The following is a 15,236-nucleotide window of genomic DNA, read 5'->3' as shown; positions in this document are numbered from 1 at the left end:
CCCTAAATTCACCCTCTTGGGTACAATTCAACGGGTTTTCATATAGCCACAGACTTGGACAACCATCATCACTACAGAGCTTAGTACATTTTCATAGCCCGCAAAAGAAACTCTGCATCCATCATCAGTCACTCATTCCTCTCTCCCCTCAACCCTCCAACCAGGAATCTACTTTCAGTATCTGAATGTGCCTACATTCGGAGTATTTCATATAAATGGAACCACACACTACATGGTCCTTTGGGACTGGCTTCTTTCACACAGAATAACGTTTTCCAAAGTTCATCCATATTATGCCACATGAGGTATATTATACCACATGAAGGAGAACTTCATTTTTACTGTTTCATAATAATCTATCGTACGAATAAACTGTATTTTGTTTATCCTTTTATCGGTTGATGCACACTGGGTTGTTTCTACTTTTTTGGCTGCTATAAACACTTGTGTATAAGTTTTTGTGTGGATACAATTCTTCAAGCGTAGAATTGCTGAATCATGTGGTAACTCTATGTTAACATTTTTTGAAGAACTGTGGAGCTGTTTTTCGAAGTAGCTATACCATTTCAACCCCATGACCAATGATGGAGTGTCCCAACTTTCTCACACCTTCCTCTACACTGGTTATTGCCTTTTTATTTTAGGCATCCTAATAGATGTGAAGTGGTATCTCACTGCATTTATCCATGCTGTTACATTTTAAAACATTTTATAAAGAGGGCTAAGAATAAAAGCCTCCTATTTTCAAAGAGCATTTGGCTACAGGAAATAATCTGAGGACCACAAATCTTTCAACATAAAAAAAAAAAAAATGAAGTTGAAAGAATTAACTTTTACCTTTTAGAAGTTAAAAACAAAAGTTAGAAATACAAACTGTTTTCTAAAAATTGACAGGTCGTTCCTGCCAGATAGGAGGAGGTAAATACATACTTTAAAGATATTCTCAAGTCTGAGGGGACCAAAATATTACAGTTTTCTGAGTATTGTCAGTTTTCTCTTCTACAAGCAGCATAAAATACTCAGATTAGAAACAGACTCGAGGCAAGGGACATGCAAAAGTTTCCCTAGGAGTCTGAAAACAATACATTCAGCTGGAGCCTTAAAATGACTTAAGATAAGCCAAAAAGAAACATTCATCTATCTAGGTAATCTGTTCTGGGGACGAAGCTCAGAAAAAAAGTGTGGAGGGAAGTTCAAGAGTTGCATGTAATAAATATAAATAGAAAAGATGACTGGAAAAAAGGAAATAGGAGTGTGGGGGAAAAATGAATGTCACAATTTCAAAAATTTCTTCCAAACGTATCATTTCTGAAAACTACGAATTTTTATTTATTTATTTTTTTTTACCATTTATAAAATGTAATTACCATTTATAAAATGTAAAAAGACCACAACTGTCTGAGTAAAGATCACAGGAAGCAGGTTGCTAGACGAGGTCTGGGTCAGGTTCTCTGATGCTTAGTGGAGAGCTATCTACATAAAGCATGAAATTCATAGAATTTTATGACTTAATTTTTGGGACCACCTAATCTAGTAGTTTTCAATCATGGCTAATGCTCCTCACTGCCCCTGTCCCCCACCCACTCCCCAACTCTTTAGGGAGACTTGGTAACGTGTGAGAGTGTTTGAGGGCTGTTACGAGACTTAAGACCATACTGGAATTCAGTGGGAAGGAGGCAAGGATGTTAGAATTCTACTACAAGGGCAGTCTGATACAATATAAATGTAGTCTCACCCAAAATGCCAGTATCTTCCCCAACACAGATGAAGAAATTAAGATCCAGAAAGGTCATGTAATCCACCTAAATTCATAGCTGACTGGGAGAATCCAGAATTCAATTTTCTGATTCCCATGATTGTGTACACGTGTACATTACAGTTCTATGAAGTTCTTTATCTTACAAAGACTGCATTATTTTCTGAAAATAATGGAGGTTGTTGTTCAGTTTCCACTGTGTTGAAATTTAGGTAGATGTGGGATCCCACAAGGAATGAACAAGTGAGGAGAAAAATCTATCACATGTGAACCATATTTCATACTTTCCCTAAATAGGGCATTGCTTGCAGAAACATCAGGACTGTTAACACAACAACCCATGCTGCTGGGTCACTGCCTATTGAGAAACTGAGCAATTATGCCTTGTTCTTTTTCTTAATCCAACTACCTCAAAATCCTTGCTGTGGATTTACCTTAGAATACACTGACTTATTACTCATTGTCCTCCTTGCCTAAACACTCATTTGAAAAGAAGGGGTCCCTCTCCATTGGCAATATATCTGGATCATACCTGAAGAAAGCGACCCCTCTCCCAGGGCTCTCTGTAGGTATATGTGGCCCTTGGGTTGAAGCTGAGCTATGCATCCAGGTACAGACAATTCCTTGCTCCATGCCTACTAGAACAGTCTTCCAAGTGAATATGAGGTTTTTAGAGGCCATTTATCCTTGTTTTTAACGTCTTGGGAAAAAAAATTTTTTTTTGTATAATTTTGTTTCTAAACCAGATGTTCCATAAAACACAATGACACTAACCTGTTTTGAAAGTCTTAGTGACAAAGGAATACGTGTCCACACCCAGTCTGGAATGTCTCTAGAGGTTTATCCTTGATTTTTAGCCTATGTAATTTCTCCCCAGATAACATGTGGCAAGCTCAGTTCTCGGTGTTCTAACAGAATCAGTCAGCCTGGCCACAGGAGAGAAACCCAGTATCATCCTTCAGTAGGCATCCTGGGTCTGGAATAAAAGGATTTTAATAGTATTTCCTAGTTGACTAGGCCACTTCTAGAATACAGGTTTTATTGCTGGCATCATTTTTATTCATTTCAATAAAGTGCAGCATGCAAACTCACACCCTTTCACTAAGCCAGACTCCTATGGCAAAATGCACAAAGTAAAGGATGGACATGCCCCAACAACAAAAGGAGGAAAACCTTGTTTCTATTCCCTCAAATCCAGGACTAGTTAAGAACTAGGAGAAGATGGTCCTGGTGGGCCCCCTTCCCTTTACTGGTGAAGGAAGGCAAGAAAAAAAAAAAAGGTTCCCAGAATATAGTTATAGTGACAAATACAAAAGAGCACCCCAAATGAAGGTCATAACCAATTTTGGGTCGAATCTCCTCCCAAGTAAGAGGCTTAAATTGCTACAATTAGGAGTGTGCTTTGGAGTCGGCCTGCATTCAAATCTACCTCCATTGCTGATCTTGGTTATGTTGCTGAACCTTTCTGTACCTCAGTTTCCTCAGCTATCACAACTGGAAATGAAAACTGTCCTCATCTCATAGAGTTGCTTTTAAGAAAATAGTTGTGTTGGTGTGCCTGGGTGGGTCCGTCAGTTAAGCATCTGACTTTGGTTCAGGTCACGATCTCAGGTTTGTGAATTCAAGCCCTGCATTGGGCTCTGTGTTAACAGCCTGGAGCCTGCTTCAGATTCTGTCTCTGCTCGCTCTCTCTCTCGCTCTCTCTCAAAAATAAACATTTAAAAGAGAAAAAAAGAAAAAAGTTGTGTCAATGGTTAAGGTTTAGCATATGATAAACACTCCTGTGGCCCAGTACTCACCAGCTAAGGAGCTACCACTATGGACTGATAAGGATTTCTTCTCCTTTGTTATTTCTGGAAAGGTGCTTCCCCCACTCTTAAAAGAGGAGATTCATACGCAACTGTGGGATTCTCACGACTGGACAAAACAGGATTATCTGAGCTCTTGTCCAAGCTAGTACTATGTAATTTTGAATTATTCTTTTATTCCACCTGGTTTCATTTCCCCCAACCACCCTTCTTCCCCCCCCCCCCCCCCCCCCCCCCCGAGCTGATGCCTGTCCTCTTCCTCTTGCCCATTTCTGTTAGTCCACATAATGTGAGTACCTTTTGGGGGACTGACTGCTAACTGCAGAGACTGGATCTACTTTCTGGGAGAAGCAGGTAGAAGTACTTCAGAGGTATCTGGGACTCCATTCGGACCATCCACCCCAGCTAAATTTATTTCTTTTCCACTAATGCACACTTTTTGTTAGCCAGCCACCCCCTGTGTACATAACCATGCCCTAGGAGAATCTGCTTTGTATAGGATGACTGTAAAGTCATGACAGGGTCTTTGAAGAAGCTATAAACTCCATCTTAAATATGTCAACAGAATCAGAGTCAAACAGAGTTTATTTTCCAAAGGGTTGAGAGGGCATGATTGTTTGAACTTTTGCCACTATGTTCTCAAACTGTCCTAAAAAGGATGATCGAAAGACCTGGGCCCTGACAATGTTAGGAAGGGGAGGTCTCCACTTCAAGCACAGTTACCCACTAAAGCAGTATTTTACAGTGATGCTTTGAAATAGATAATGTTATGTGGAAAGAAACATAGGCCAGAGTGCAGAAGGTATCCTTTCCTTCAGGAATCCTGACATTAATATTTTCACTCTGAGGACTTTGAAGGTAAACAGAGGTCAACTGCTCTGGTAGAGAAAAAGGCACTTTTTAGAACCCTTCACACACAAACACCAGATGCGGCTGGTGCTGCTAGCCGTCCCCGTCACCGTATAGTCCCAATACCACCGCCCCAAGTTCTCATCATCGGGATGACTACACCGGTAAACCATCCCCTCTCCTCCCTTTGCAGGGGGAAAGGCAGCAGCTACAGGACCACCTTTTACTCCCACTACCTGCTGAACGAAGCCACTCAACAAATGACACTACCAGTGAAAGCTTGAAAGGAAGCAGATCCTAGGTAGTATCTTCATCTAGTTAAGGGTTTGACCCTGACAGTATCTTGAAAGAATATCAAAACAAACTTGTGATGGTCCACATCTGCTTCACGTTGGCCTGTTACAATCCAGTCTGATATTTGTTGCTCCACTCCTCAGATTTTTAATGGTTAACTTCACTCATCTGGGAAATAAAGACGTTCTGCCTCAACCAAGTCCGTCCCACAAGCACTTCCCACAAGTACTTGTCCAGAGCCTTATGGCTATCATAACAAAAACTTCTGAGTCATAAAACATAATGTGCGTCAGTGTACAGGATTTCTAGGTAATATGGTTTCTGTAAAGTCCAGATCATAGGCTTCAATCAGTGAGTTTGGCATGGAGGAAAAAACCTAAACAATAAAGCCAATAAAAGAAATCACAACCCTATTCTTAGCCCTAGTTTGTATTCCTAAACCAGGTCAGTTTAGGAAAAGGCAATCATACTAATTACAAACTAATCTTCTAATCATTGAAAAGAAGGAGACCACCCTGCTTCTCTAACACATATTAGGCACATGCCAGGCAAAATGAGACAATAGTTGTGTGTGGGTTTGTATCAAAATACCTTATGAACTCTTAGATGATTAACACTGTGCAATATAATGAATCTTAGAGTTCTAAAAACCAAGTATTCTTCGTCTATATACAAAAGCATATGAAGATTAAGTCCTACTTGTAAGGTAGGCAAACTAAGAAAATACATTTAACACACTCTTCTTTTAGGTTGACCTGAAGTGCTTGTTGGATCATTTGAAGAGCCAGCTTAACATTCTGTATCTTCTTTAAGGATCATTCTGCAAAGTTTACTTTGAACCTTTTAGTGGCTGATGCAGAAGAAACAAAAGAGATGGAGGGAGGAGAGGAGAAACAAGTGCCGATATATAAACAAACTCTACAACTGAAAAGACCATTGCCTCAACTTTCCAAAACCATTTTGGAAAGACTTCCATTTAAAGATCAGACACAACAGCCCACAACAGGCCTCCAAGTATATTTCTATAGCCTTGTTCCTACTTTCCAGTTTTTCATCAATGAACACTCCTCCCATCAACAAGATCCAGGGGCATCTCCTACATGATGTATGCATAACCTATGCACAACCAAGTTTAGGTCATCTTAAAACTAAATACCAATAGTAAGTAGAAAACGTGTACACAGGTGTTACTGATTTTTAAGCTGCATAACAGGATAACAGCAATTCTTTAGGAAGGCTGTATTACATTTAAAAATACATATTTTTGGAAATCAACTTTACTGGGGGCAAAAATGAGTGCCACCTATACTAATAAATTATTTGGTTCTCAAAGTCACATATTAATACCACTACAGAGGCACCTGGGTGGCTCAGTTGGGGAAGCATCCAACTTCGGCTCAGGTCATGATCTCACAGTCCGTGAGTTTGAGTCCCACGTCGTGCCTGGAGCCTGCTTCAGATTCGGTGTCTCCCTCTCTCTCTGCCCCTCCCCACTCTGTCTCTCTCAAAAATAAACATTAAAAAAAAGTTAAAAAAAAAAAAACCACTACAGATAAATCAATTCATGGGTGGGAAAAAAAATCTGTTCTCTGATGAATACAGTAAAAATATAGAAATAAGAAAAGAGAGGAGCATTTGCTCCTTAAACTGGTTTTTGAAAAAACTATCTAGCACAGACCTTGCAAGCTCTCTTTCCAACCAAGAGTTTGGGGCTTAGGCACAAGTTAGTAAGAAAGAATGTAAACAAGTCCAAACTTCAGAAGTTGATTGCAAAGTACTTCCTGCGCTACACTGAGAACAGAACTAAAATAGGTCAAAACTGATCTCACCTCTGAGCAACTTAAATCAGTGCTCTGCCACTGTTCTAACGCACTACCTCAGGCCATTTACTGGTGATCTAACAAGGCTGAGGCTAAACCTCTCTGCAAAAAGGCTTGTCTGACAATTAACTAAGGAATCTCACTGGCTGCTAAATAAAGAATTTATATGGAATGGATGTGGGGTCTTTGGTTTTAAACAGATTCAACTGGAACCTGAAATGGACAAAAGGAGGGGGGGCGTTTGTTGGGCTTGCAATATTTTGAAGGCTTGAGAATATTAAGGACCATATTGCAACTCTGTTTCCCAAAAAAGCTCCAAGAAAGGACTGATGATTAATTTACTGTTAATTATAATACAAATAAGTCTTCAGAACTACTCTGAACCTAGTGGAATTTGGGATTCTACAGACATTATTTTAAAATCAGACTGTAGCAAAGGGGGCTTAAGGAATAAAAACCAGTCCTTTGTGAAGATCATCATCCCCATTAATTACCAGAATTCTTACTATTATTGAGTGCGAGTGGCTTTAAAATTATCTATCGCATTTACTTTGATCCCTATGCCCTTTGAGATAAGTACTATCAACAGAATATTAATGGGAGGAAAACTGTGGTCCAGAGGAGGGTCTTGAATCAGTAAGTGGCAGAATCTGGATTTGAACCAGGTCAGCTTGACTGACACTTTTATTACACTGCCTTTGACTAGAAAGTCTCTCAGACATGATAACTGGTTACCAAGAAGCAACTTTCTGTTCTCCTCTCTCAGTCTCAATTTAGAGATTTAGGCACCTTTTCACAGGTACCAACACAGTAACACTTAATGTTCTGCAGAAATACACAGAACTACCCTACCAAATACACAGTAGGTTTTTAGTATTTTGGTGAACACCCCTACAGATAAACCAAGATGACATGGTAAAGTGCTGGAAAAGTCAACATCTTCCTACTAGTTAGGTAGGACCTTTCTAAACCTAAAAAGGTTTCCTCCATTAGTGTTTTCATTTATTTAGCATTCTAAGATGTGTAAACAGCCTGATTCTTTCATAACCTTGTTGTTTGCTTTTTTTCATTGAGGTGTAGCCAGGACCTGTAACCCTCAACAGTTTCTTCTGCCTTCTGTTCAATGTTCATTTGCACAATTACATTGGCCTTCTATATGAATATTAAAATTCTATGAAAAATTATACTGTAATATTGTGTGAATTCTGATTTTTATTCATGGTTTTGAAAGTACAGTAACACTTTATATTATACTCTGCCTGTTTTGCTCCTTTATTATAAACTACCCTGCTTGAGAACATGAATTCCTTTCCATTTAAACTTATTTTCATTTCCCATAATATGTTTCCAAATTTATTCTTTAAGTCCTGTGTATTTATTCATCCATTTACTTTTGAGCGAGGGTTTACGTAAGGCAAATAAAGGACAAAATGGATTAAAAATGATTCAAATACAAGAGAACCAATGGTTACTAGTTTACACTACAAATTTCTACACAACTGCATTCTTTAGGGGAATTATTTAGATCTTTTAATCTAAAATTTTAAAACATTAATCTTTAAAATTAACTTGCCCCACTACGGCTAGAAAACAAAAACTTAGATCCTGCTATTCAATGTCCAGGTAACTCTAGGTACCACTTAATTTTTCAATAATTCTCTATTGAAATTTACTACATTTTTAGAGATTTTAGTCCTAAAAGTATCTTTCATGGTTTACTTTTGTATAAATATTAGCATTTTGAGACAGTATTATTTTTAAGATTGTAGATTAGTCCGTATAATCATGTTCATTAGAACTATTTCTTATTCCTCCTAATCCCATATTTACAATGCAGGTTATATAGCTATCTATCTTCATATTCCAGAAGCATTTACTCTATTTCTCCTCCCCTTTATTTTTATGTACATAAAAGTCCTTGACTATTATGGTTCTGTAATTTTAAAGTTTTTAATGTTCCTATGTAATAATTATTAAATACCCATTAAAATGGCATGAAAAGGTTACACTAATTATAAAGAAAGAAAATAACTCATAATGTATGTACTTGTGAGGAAATAAGAATATAGCCATTGACAAATGTCTTGTCAAAACACTCTATTCCACTTTAAGGTGGGGGGGGGGGTCAAGTCCCATCCCTACTCCCCAAGTCTTTAAAATGTTCTGAAGCATTCCAGTTATACAGTAAGACAAAAGCTTTGTGGGCCAAAAGTTAAAATCTGTGCAGAATTTCAGAGACATTAAGCCAGTGTGGAAGCTCTGTAACCCCTAGTCATTAGGATGGTATGATCATTCACTAAAAAATAAAAAGTGATTTTACAATAAAGAGTGATTTCAGGGGCCAAAATGTGCTGCACTGCAGAAAAATCAGCAATGTGAATGGCCTAGAGAGCTTTCACTCTAAAACTGGCCCAGCTTCTTAGCAAGAGTCCTAGCAAATAACTCATTCTTTGCACTTCGTGTTCCATAAACACTAACTTTATTTTCTACTTACATTTACAAAAGAGGCAAATAGATTCTCAACATTTCTGAATCACCTGAAGAACCATGGAGATAGGTCAATACGAAATAGCTATTTAAAAGGGAGTTTAAGTTTAAACAAGTTAGGTCCTCAAAAAAAGGCTGCAATGCAAAGTCTGAGGGCTGTTTCACATAGCCATGTGACAGCTGATGAACTTGAGATTTCCACACATACTTATCATTGGAATATAAATCAGTTTATGTGTGAGAATCAGTGGCTCTTCCTGCTTGTTTCCTTTGGGGATGATGTTAACATTTCTTAGCATTTTTTAAAAAACATTTTTTAAAGAGCAGGGGAGGGGGCAGAGAGAAAGGGAGACACAGAATCTGAAGCAGGCTCCATGCTCCGAGCTGTGAGCCCGGAGCCCGGAGGTGGGGCTTGAACCCACGAACCGTGAGATCATGACCTGAGCCAAAGTCGACTGCTTAACTGACTGAGCCACCCAGGTGGCCCTACATTTCTTAGGATTTCTTTTAGTAGCATTGTATTGTCCAGTTTCTTATGTGAATGCTTAATAGATTTAAATAACCTACTTTTCTTCAGGCAAAGACTCTAATTAGAAATTTAACAAATTCCTTGCATTCATCTTCATTAGTTGTTTTTCAGAACAATTTTTAAATTATGTGCTGTACCATCCTAAGGTTTTATAACAACCCAAAAATGCAGGACCACTGTTGAGAAAAGCACAGAAAAATAATCTGACAGATTCTAGAAGTTATTAAACAATCATTTACTATTTTTACTTTTTTACATTGTATTTGGGTTATGAGTCACTTTTGGTGATGTAACTTTTGTGGAGAACCTATCTCAAATTTTTTTGATGGGGCTAGCTGGATTGAGTGTTTGTCAAGTCCCAAAGTGCACGGGGTTGAGAAAAAAGACAAGAGTCCAATAACCCTGCATCATAGCAACTCTATACTGACCGGCACAGACATAGTCCCGAACCCAGTGACGTCAAATGGCTGCCTTAGAACTTTGCAAGTCAAGAGTAAGCAGTTATAAACAGATTTAACAGATAAACATTAGATCGGACTCATGATCTCATCTGGCAGCCTTGCATATTTCCCATCCAAAAGTCCCAGCTGGGATCACACTAATTGGGCCTCTTCAACCATATTGAGCAATAGGCAAAGAGAAATTTAGGGAGAAAATTTTAAAACTGATAAGAAACATATTGACATAGTGCTTGGTGAGGGGGAGCTGAAATACACCATCTGGATGCTTGTGTTTGTGAAAACTTTTGTTTAGTGGAAATAATTCACCTAACTCACAAGCTGTACAAATATTAAGATCAAAAGTCCTAACTTGCACAACCTATCAGGAAAACCTGTGATACAGGAAACAGAGACTGTTGTCCAGACTTCTGTCAAACCAGAGCCAAAATATCTTTGTGCGACCAGTGCCTATCTTGACTGCCCTGGTGTCCCTCAGTACTCAGAGTCTGTACCAGCACTTTATGGCCACATCTTTTCACTAAGAAAGTATACTCCTAGTAGAGGTTCACATTTAGAACATCTGCAAGTGTTTTGGCTCGATTTCCTTTTAACACTTTTGGAAGTGAATAATATCCCTGTGTATAAGGAGGAGTCTGGTATAGAACTAATGGATTCATTAATGCCATACTGTTTGGTAATTCGATAGTTGGAGAGCTAAAGCTATTCAACAAAATTAAATTGTGTACAAGGCTGGAATCACGGTGATATAAATAACCATAGTGTTTACTTCAATGCTGGGAATTTATGTGGATGGAAAAGCAGAAGTTTCCCTGGATTAGATGGGCTGTTTTCTCAACATGTGACAGTATCAAGTACCTTTTCAACATGCTTTCTTAGAAATTAAAGATTTTCCTAAAAATTCTTTTTACCATACCCGCTACTGAACTGATAAATTTCCTCAATCATTAAGAATTTAATACTACATACCCTCAATTTCTCTTCATTTTCTCTTTATTAAGGCTTCTTTGCACTGTAAGTCTGCATGACTGCACTTTTCCTCTTCAAAACCAAACTGCTTTTTAATTTCTATTCCAAAGTCTTTTTAGACCTTGAGAAAATACCATTCCTTTTTGTCTTGCATACTGTACATAAAAGAGCACAAATCCTAAGTCTTAACTTATTAAGGATGAATCATGTAAAGGTTGGGTTTTTTTCCTACCCTTCTTTTATTAACAGGTAAACTAAGCTATTTAATGGTAACACAGTTCTATTGATTAGAATTGACATCACAGAAATGTTACTAATCCCTGTTAAAAGAAACATTTTCTGTCAGGTAGGATTCCAAAAGAACCCAAATCTATTGAAATCAGTCAAAAAGTATTTATCAATAACCCAATCACCACTTCATACCTACTAGGATGATCCTAATTTAAAAAACAAGTATTGGGGAAGATATGGAGAAATTGGAATCCCATATACGTTACTGGGGGGAATTTCAAATGGTGCAGCTACTATGGAAAGGTTTGGAAGTTCCTCAAAAGGTGGAAGATAAAATTACCATATGAGTCAGCAATTTTACTCCTAGGTATATAGCTAATATAACTGAAAAGAGAGACTCAAACAGATACTTGTATGCCAATGTTCACTGAAGTGTTCATTATTCACAAGAGCAAAAGGGTGGAAATAACCTAAGCATACATCGACAGATGAATGGATAAATAAAAGATGGTAGACCCATATAACAATAATATATCAGCCAAAAAAGGAACGATGCTCTGACATAGGCTACAACATGGATGAATTTTGAAAACATTACACTAAGTGAAAGAAGCCAAACACAAAAAGGACAAATATCCAGAATAGGCTAGAGACCGAAAATAAACTAGAGGTTAACCAGTGGCTAGAAGGAAAAATTGGGAAGTGCTGATTAACAGTTACACAGTTTGGGATGATGAAAAAGTTTTGCAAAGAGACGTCAGTGATAGCTGCACAACACGGTGAATGTAATTATACGCCACTGAATTGTGCACTTAAAAAATCACTAAGATGGCAAAATTTTAAGTATAATTTTAAGAATGACATCAAAACTCATTGACTTGCACAATTTTTAAGCGTGTTTTTAATAGTTAATTATTTTTGAGGAAGAGCGCAAACGGGGGAAGGGCAGAGAGACAGAGAGAGACAGAGGGAGACAGAGGATCTGAAACGGGCTCTGAGCTGACAGCAGAGAGCCCAATGCAGGGCTTCAACTCAGAACTGCGAGATGATGGCCGGAGTCTAAGTCAGATGCTTGACCCACTGAGCCACCCAGGTGCCTCGCTGAACTGTACACTTTAAATGGGTTGTATGCTATGTGAGTTATATCTCAATAAACTTAAGAAGAATCCAATAGACTTGGGGGGTACAATAATTAGAGATATTTTACATCAACTAGTATAATTGAGAGAAAGCCAATTATCGTGTATTATCGTGTTTATCTAGGCAATGTTTAGTTGTGAAGGCAAATTGTAGTGATGTATAGTTTGATTGCATCTGACTTCTCTAATTCTGATATAATAATTTACAATAGAGTCTATAATAAAACCTAGCCCAGTAACAACTATATAAAATTAGGGGAAGAGGTATTTCAAACAAAATGGCACATATACTCCAGAGGTTCACACACAACCTGCCAAGGTACGGCTGACCCTTGAACAACATGGGTTTGAACTCTGTGGGCCTACTTACATGGAAAAAAAAATCTTTTTTTTAATAAATACAGTACTGTAAATGTATTTTCCTAACATTTCTTTTCTCTAGTTTACTTTATTGTAAAAATACAATATACAATACATATAATACAATATACAATACATATAACATACAATATGTGTTAATTGACTATATTATCAATAAAGCTTCTGATCAACAGTAGAATATTAAGTTTTGAGGGAGTCAAAAGTTATTTATGTGTTTTTGTTTTTTACTGAAGGGGTGGTCAGCCACTGATCCCTGTGATGTTCAAGGGTCAACTGTACTTTAGATGAGTGATTCCCAAACACCAGAGTAAGACAATGCCTGTTATGGAAACTTACACAAGCAAGGACCACAACAAGCCTGTCGATCTGAAGTGTTAACTACAAATCACTCTTATTTATTAAAACAAGATTTCAGCGAGGCAACAGTGGCAATATTGGGGTCTTCACAGTTGGTAGGAAGCCAGGATGGCTTATTCTCACCTCTGCTCAGGGTCCTTACCCTTATACCTGCTCTATTTCCTAAGTTTCTTTTTAAAACTTGCACAAATTTTTACTAAACCACGGTAACTCTCAATATTACTCACCATATTTGATTTACATTCCAAAATTATAAACAAATCCTAAAGATTACTAGACACTTTGGTTTATCAGCAACCCCTTCCATCAGCATGAAAAACAGTAAACTGCCAGTATGGAAATTACAAACGTGTATAAAGGGTGAAGGATAGGTCAGATATTTTGCTGTCAGGTTAAAGAATGGATGGGGTTTCTAATCATGTGGATTAATGGAACCATAGATAACCTGAAGGGAAGTCTGGGTTTGGGTTATTTTTAGCTTAAGTTGGGAGTTTTTGCTGTAAAAACAAAATACACTGTATTTACTTTAGAAGATTTGAATAACCTCCTGATAAAAGTTCAATGTTACCACTTAATTCAATGTGAACATGTTTTTCCGTAAAATTATCAAAGTGACTTAATCCAAAAATGGAAGAAAGCACATTTAAAAATCAGTCATTTGGGAAAAGACTGATTATTAATACTAATAACCAGACAGTAACCATGACTGAGAAAAACAAGAGAAGCATGGAAAAGTGGTTCATAACACTGTGAACTATTCTATATAGAGAGACTTACTGGACTGAGGCTTTAGTTTTTCAATTGTAGAATAAGACAAAACATTACAACGTGGAACTTTTCCCCAAAGGAATGTGAGGAAAAGCTTGTGAGAGAAGCCTGGACAAATGACATGAGAGGAGAAAATTTTCTAAAAGCTAGGAGTACCGTATGTTTTAAATTCACCTATTAGAAAAGATGACCCTGAAAACAGAATATGTGGGATCATAGAATGTGTCGGCTTCATGATTAAGTACATTGTCCTGAACGGGCCCATTTTCTCTGTAGAGAAAAGAAATCCTGCTCCATTGTCACATAACACCAAACTTTATCATGACCATTTGTCCCAGACAATATGCATTAAATAGTCTGTCACCGCCACCAGGAAAAACACAGCAACATTCCATGGACGAAGCAAGCATCAAGATGTTGTACAAAGGAGACAGGATTAAGATGCAAAAGGCTTACTTCTAGTTGTAGTTTTAATATGCTTCCTGACTGAGCCATCCATCCTTTCCAGGTCTCCATTCCCAGAACTGTAACAACAGGATGGTTTCTAAGGTACAAAGACCTCTCATGCTTTATATATAAAAATTAAAATGTCAAGAAAGAAATCAACCAAGAGCTCAATAAATGCCCTGCACTCATAAGTCAGCCTCTGAGCAGAAGCAAGCTCAGGTTCAATAATCCACAGGTAAATATTAAGAGTTACCCTTAGGTCCATAGAATAGAATAGAAGTTGAACTGTTTCACTTGGAGTGCTTCCCAAGTTACCGTGAGATAACTTTGTCAGATGAGAGAAGTCCACTTTATATAAAAGCCTAGTGTTCTTCAGACAGTAAAGCCATGGAAAACCCATTCTGTAAACAAGCTTCAACTGCTTTTAACTTCCTTTATAGGAACAACAACAACAACAACAACAAAGAACATGGTGGCAAGAATGAAAGAACACCACCATCTAAACAGAATCAGTTTTGATATGCTTAAAATTTGTTTATATTGAGAAAATTCTGGCTATATCCATGTAATGGTAAAATCAAAATAATTTTTACATTTTGGTGTGTACCACTGGTATGCAATAAATAATTAGTTTACATTTTGTTCTGTGGAAGACAAACAGGGTGTGGAACCAGTTTTTCTCACCAGAAGGTTACTTTATCCAAATCCAGGAAAATCCTGAGCTCCTGAGAGCTCCTGGATTCCAAAGATGTTCCAGAACAACAAGCAAACCATTTCATCTGAGAGTGTGTACATTTTTTCCAAAGGTTAAAAACCTTTCAAGATCATGTCACAATGACACCATTATGATGACTAAACAGACCCCCTGGAGGCCCTCTGCCTTGGCCCTCGGAGTCTCCAGGACACCAGGTCTCCCCTCCAGCCTTCCTCGGTATGGTCCGTC

General features: G+C 37.8%; 1 protein-coding gene across 17 annotated transcripts in view; it reads right to left on the bottom strand.

Moving 5' to 3' along the window:
• RBPMS (RNA binding protein, mRNA processing factor) overlaps positions 1–15,236 on the bottom strand; it is a 175,430-nt gene that overhangs the window by 76,951 nt on the left and 83,243 nt on the right. Inside the window, exon 1 of one of the 17 annotated variants that reach the window (XR_008295910.1) lies at positions 14,303–14,946. The exons of the other annotated variants lie outside the window; for them this stretch is intronic. The gene's annotated coding sequence lies outside the window, so the exon portion shown is untranslated. Of the gene's footprint in view, positions 1–14,302; positions 14,947–15,236 lie in introns of those variants that run through there. 17 annotated transcript variants of the gene reach the window in all.

Source organism: Acinonyx jubatus, chromosome B1 (assembly GCF_027475565.1).
Source record: "Acinonyx jubatus isolate Ajub_Pintada_27869175 chromosome B1, VMU_Ajub_asm_v1.0, whole genome shotgun sequence".
NCBI classification, from domain to species: domain Eukaryota; kingdom Metazoa; phylum Chordata; class Mammalia; order Carnivora; family Felidae; genus Acinonyx; species Acinonyx jubatus.
The sequence above is the reverse complement of the archived record's forward strand: the minus strand, read 5'-3'. Positions and strand labels throughout refer to the sequence as shown.